General features: G+C 37.9%; 1 non-coding gene and 1 pseudogene across 1 annotated transcript; one reads left to right on the top strand and one right to left on the bottom strand.

The window, feature by feature from the left end:
* LOC147352420 (small ribosomal subunit protein eS1 pseudogene) lies at positions 1-839 on the top strand (annotated as a pseudogene).
* A 4,700-nt stretch (positions 840-5,539) lies between these two features.
* Positions 5,540-5,646, bottom strand: LOC147352419 (U6 spliceosomal RNA). The gene has a single exon (XR_015148531.1). It is a non-coding gene; the product is annotated as a U6 spliceosomal RNA (small nuclear RNA).
* Between the last annotated feature and the right edge of the window lie 450 nt (positions 5,647-6,096).

Raw genomic sequence — 6,096 nt, 5'->3', positions numbered from 1 at the left:
TCATTAAGGAAACAGTTTTAGAAAAATCAATTAGCAAGTTAACCAAGAATAGAATGTTTTCCCAATCTTTAAAAGAATAAACAAATAGGTCTTTTGGCTCTTGGAGAGCACCATGGCAGGGGGCAAAAACAAGTGCCTTCTGAAAAGTGGCAAAAAGGTTGCCAAGACGAAAGTGATTAATCCATTCTCTAGGAAAAATTGGTATGATGTGAAAGTAGCAGCTATGTTCAATATATGAAATACTGAATAAACAGTCAGGAGAACTCAAGGAATCAAAATTGCATCTGACGGCCTCAGGGTCATGTTTTAAAAGTGAGCTTTGCTAATCTGCAGAATAATGGAGTTTCATGTAGAAAATCCAAGATAAGTGCTGAGACCGTTTAGGGCAAAAACTGCCAATCAGCTTCCATGGTATGGATCGTAGCCATGATAAACTGTGTTCCAAAATGTTCCAAAAGTGGCAGGCCATGATTGAATCTCATGTTGATATCAAGACTACCAATGGTTATTTGCTTCATCTATTCTGTTGTGGTTTTACTAAAAACCACAATAGTCAGATTTGGAAGCCCTCTTGTGTTAAGGAAGCACCAACAAGTTCACCAAATCCGGAAGAAGATGGTTGGAATCATGACCTGAGAAGTGCAGACAAATAACTTGAAAAAAGTTGTCAATAAATTGATTCCAGATAGCATTGAGAAAGATATAGAAAAAGCCTTGCCAATCATTTTATCCTCTCTATGATTACTTGTTAGAAAAGTAAAAATCCTAAGAAGCAAACATTTGAATTGGGTGAACTGATGGAGCTTCATAATAAAGGTAGTAGTTTGTGGATGAGTTGAATGCTAAAGTTGAATGAGATGATAGATAGGAGCCATTAGTTCAAGAATCTGTTCAAAATTCAGATATTTAATGGTGACAAAAAGTCTTATTTGTGATGTTTAAAAAAATAGAATAGGCAACTGTTGTCAACTAAAATCAATAGTGCATTCACTAACAGTCCTTTCTGAGTAGCAGGTTCAAAGTTAACTTTCACTTTCTTCTTCTTTGCTTCTGTTTTTTTCAAAAAGTTGGACTTTGAACATTTATTCCTTTTGTTAAAAAAGAGTATTTTTTTTTAAATGAATTAAACATCTGTCTGCCCTGTGAACATTAACTTTAAAAAAAGACCAGGGAATTATTTCGTATGCCATTTTGGATTCTTTTCTAGTCTCCAGTAGACAAAATAAATTCAGTATGAATGAATCAATACATATTTAGTTATCAGTGTGTATACTTAGTTTTTTGGAGTCCATAGTTAGATGCATCCAGAAGTTGGATAAAATGTCACTCCCTGAGAATAAAACTAGTAAGACTCAACATAAACTGGATGAAATTAACCACTAATAGGGAATCTAGTCAGTGTGATTAGACTGCCGAAGAAACTATTAAAATAGTATATCCATGAAAACTACTATTGTAGTTGTTAGTTTTATTTCCCTTCTTATTGTCTTTTAGTATTTTTAAATTAGTACTTCAAAAGTTATATGTTTGGTGTTATGTTATTTATTGCTGGGTTACAACTTACCCCAAACCTTAGTGCCTTAAAACAGCAAACATTTATTATCTCACAGCTTCTGAGGGTCAGGAATTTGGGTGCTACTTAGTTGGGTGCCTCTGGCTCAAGGTCTCATGAGATTGCTGGGAGCATCTGCTTCCAAGGTCACTCATGTGGTTGATGGTAGGATTCAGTTCCTTGTGAGATATTGGCCGAAGACCTCAGTTCCTCACTGGTCGTTAGCCAGAGGCCTCTCTATAGGGCAGCCCACAACATAGCAATTGTCTCTCCTCAAAGTGAGCAATAGAACAAGAGGGAGCTCTCAAGATGAAGCCGTAGTCTTTTTGTAACCTAATCTCAGATGTGACATCCCTTCTGCTGCATTCTATTTAGTAGAAGTGAGTGCACACCTACACACAAGGGGAGGAGATCACAGGAGGGCGTGAATACTGTACTTTCATTAAAGAGATCATTGAAGGCCATCTCAGAGCCTGCCTACCGCAGGTATAAAACCATTCATTAAACTTCCTCTGCTTGCTCTGATGTCATCACCTAGCTGTAATTCCAAATGTAATCTCACCTTATATGTCACTTGTTTGTAAGCAGAGACAGTACACTGAATAACACACAGAAGTTCCTCATCATTTATTAAATTAGTAAATATTTTTAAACACTTGAATTTTGTCACCTGCTGGCCTTGTGAGTTTGGTAAGTGTGATTCAGTCTTCCTAATGCTGATAAGTATTAATATCTAAACCTAAATTTGTGGCCAGGCCCAGGACTGTAGTCCTGCCTTGAGAGGGCCCACCTGAGCTATCAGGAGGCCTCCTTCTCCAATAGGAATGACAATATAAAACACCTACATGGGGGCTTCCCTGGTGGTCCAGCGGCTATGACTCCATGCTCCTAATGCAGGGGGTCAGTGTTCACTCCCTGACCAGGGAACTAGATCCCACAGTGCCACAACTATGAATTCACATGCCCTAATTAAAGATCCCGCATGCCGAAACGAAGACATGGCACAGCTAAATAAATATTAAAAACAAACAAACGAAGAAAAATGCCTACATGGCCAGGCAAGTTAACTTGGGTTAAGTAACTTGGCTGTAAGCAAACTTGTATGTAAGAAACATTTCTCCTTGGGGACTTCCTGGTGGTCCAGTGGTTAAGACTCTGTGCTCCCAATGCAGGGAACACAGGTTCAATCCCTGATTGGGGAACTAGATCCCACATGCTGCAGCTAAGACCCAGTGCAGCCAAATAAAAAAAAAGCATTTCTCCCAACATGGCATTGAATTCTACAGTGATAACTCTATTAAAGCATGTATCTATTTATTTTAAGAACTGGGTAGCTTAATTTTTAGATCTAATATCTGCATTCAACTTATGAAAGGATAATCTGATACATGTTCTCAAAATCTTTTTATATAAGGTAATTTTTACTCTTTTACTATGTAAGGTAATATTCACAGTTTCTAGTAATTGGAATATAGACACAGCTTTTTGAGGGCCATCATTCAGCCCATGGTGGGGCTGTTGTCTGTAAAAAAATTTTTAAATAATAGTAAAATTGACTAAATATCAGTCTACTTTTTGTTATCACCCTGTGCACACAATTTTAAACAATGTCAATGATAAAATACTACCTGTGGGGGCAGACCATTTCCAACAGCTTCCCCCACCTCAGTGTGCCCATACTGCCCATATTGTAGTATGAGCTCTTCAGCTTGCTTTAACTTTTCAGGGGCAAATTCTGCAAAAAAACAATTTGGTGATTTATCAATAGCAAACCATGTCCCCACATCTTGATATGACTCCTCATCCGTCAGAAATCGACTAAAGTAAATGTCGACTTAAGTAAATTTACCCAAGGAAAATTTCTCTAAAGACACTTTCTAGACTCAAAGTGCCATACCACCTTTCCCATGTATTTCCTGTATTTGTTTGTTTCTTTCACAGCACTTGCCACCCATTGTGGCTATTTTATTTGCAGGTTAATTTTTCCCATCTTCCTTACTTATTTGTAAAATCTAAGACTTTTATGTCTTGTTCTCTGAGTTATCCCCAAAACCCAGCACAGAACCTGGCACATGGTAAATGTTCAATATATGTGTATTTTCATTGCATTCCCAGCTCGTGTACTTCCCATAAAGCACATTGGCTCAATGTTGGACAACTCTTCTTTCTTCATCTCCTGTCCATTACTCAAAATGAAATAGCCACTTATTGTTTAGGACTGGCGACATAGAAAATTATTTATCTCTATAATTCAGAAACAGCTGCAGTGTCATGGATCTTAGCAGAATTGTTTCTACTGCTCCAAACTCCACCATGAACATGATTAGTAATGTTTTATTTTGAAAATTCACAGAGATATCATAAGACCAAATCACAAAGTAAAATATAAATATGGCATTCACATTCTGAAGGGGACCTACGCATTTTGCCCAGGCATGACACTAGAAATAACAAGACTGTAGTGTGCACCTCAAACTTAGTAAGTTCCAAATATAAATCATCAGTTTCCTTTCCAAACCACGCATATGTGAGTGCTAAGTCGCTTCAGTCATGTCCGACTCTTTGTGACCCTATGGACTGTAGTCTGCCAGGCTCCTCTGTCCATGAGATTCTCCAGGCAAGAATATTGGAGTGGGTTGCCATGTCCTCCTCCAGGGGATCTTCCCGACCCAGCGATCAAACCTGCATCTCCTATGGCTCCTGCATTGCAGGCTGATCCTTTACTGCTGAGCCACTGGGGAAGCCTCTCCAAACCACATGCTCCTCTTAACTGCCCTCAACATTTCTTTTAGTGGCATAGCTCTACACCTGGCTAATTCTCCAGGCTCAATCTCTAGCTCTCCTTTTTTCTCCCTTTACTCTTTCTTCCTAGGAGAGCTTACCCATCTCCAAGCCTAAAATCTTATCCCTACAGTGTTATTTCTAAAATATGTCCCTAATCCTCTCCTCTGTGCTCCAGACTCTCAGCTGCCTACTGTTCTATCTTAGAAACATCACAGGCATTTCAAATTTATCACATGTGCCTGCATGCTAAGTCACTTCAGTTGTGTCCAGCTCTTTGCGACCCCATGGACTGTAGCCTGCCAGGCTCCTCTGTCCATGGGATTCTCCAGGCAAGAATACTGGAGTGGGTTGCCATGCCCTTCTCCAGGGGATCATCCCATATCTTTATCCATTCATCTGTCTGTAGTCATTTAGGTTGCTTCCGTGTCTCGACTGAGTGCAGCTATGAACATTGGGTTGCATGTACCTTTTCGAATTAGAATTTTCTCCAGATATATACCCAAGAGTAGGACTGCAGGATCATATCTCCAGCATTTCTTGGTGGACGTCTTAATGATGGCCGTTTTGACTGATGTGAGGTGGTACCTCTTTGAAGTTTTGATTTACATTTCTCTAATAATTAACAATGTTGAACATCTTTTCATGTGCCTATTTACAATCTGTGTGTCTTCTTTAGAGAAATGTCCATCTTTTTTTTTTTAGTTGTATGAACTGTTTGTGTATTTTGGAAATTAAACCTTGTTGGTCACATAATTTGCAAATATTTTCTCTCAGTCCATAGGTTGTCTTTTCATTTTGTTTATTGTTTCCTTTTCTGTGCAAAAGCTTGTAAGTTTAATTAGGTACCATTTGTTTATTTTTGCTTTTATTTCTATTGCCTTAGGAGACTGACCTAAGAAAATATTGGTATATGTCTGAATATTTTGTCTATGTTCTTCTCTTCTAGGAGTTTCATGATACCATGTCTTATATTTAAGTCTTTAAGCAATTTTGAGTTTATTTTTACATATGGTGTGAGGGAGTGTTCAATTTCATTGTTTTACATGTGACTATCCAGCTTTCCCAACATTACTAGCTGAAGAGACTGTCATTTTTCTATGTATATTCTTGCCTTCTTTGTTGAAGATTAATTGACTGTAGGCATGTGGGTTTATTTCTGGGCTCTCTATTCTGTTCCATTGATCCATATGTCTGTTTTTGTGCCAATACCACACTGTTTTGTTTTGGTTTTTTGTTATCCTTGCATAGGGACCATGCTAATCTTCTCTGTATTATTCCAATTTTAGTATATGTGCTGCCAAAGCAAGCACAATACCACCCTGTTTTGATTTCTGTAGCTTTGTAGTATTGTCTGAAGTCTGGGTGGGTTATGCCTCCAGCTTCATTCTTTTTCCTCAGGATAACTTTGGCAATTGTGGATCTTTACAGTTCAGGGGTCGCAAAGAGTCGGACACAACTGAGCGACTGAACTGATGCTTTTATATAAATTTTAGGATTATTTGTTCTAGTTCTGTGAAAAATGTCATGGGTAATTTGATAGGGATTGCATTAAATCTGTAGATTGCTTTGGGTAGTATGTCCATTTTAACATATTAATTCTTCCAATCCAAGAGCATAGGATATCTTTCCACTTGTTTGAATCATCTTTAATTTTCTTTATCAATGTTTTGTGGTTCTGAGCATATAAGTATTTCATCTTCTTGGTCAGGTTTATTGGTAAGGTTTTTTTTTTTTTTTGGATGCAATTTTAAAAGAGGTTA

Source organism: Bos grunniens, chromosome 19, assembly GCF_055505025.1.
Source record: "Bos grunniens cultivar Pamir isolate PY7600 chromosome 19, Bosgru_T2T1.0, whole genome shotgun sequence".
Lineage (NCBI taxonomy): Eukaryota > Metazoa > Chordata > Mammalia > Artiodactyla > Bovidae > Bos > Bos grunniens.
The sequence above is the reverse complement of the archived record's forward strand: the minus strand, read 5'-3'. Positions and strand labels throughout refer to the sequence as shown.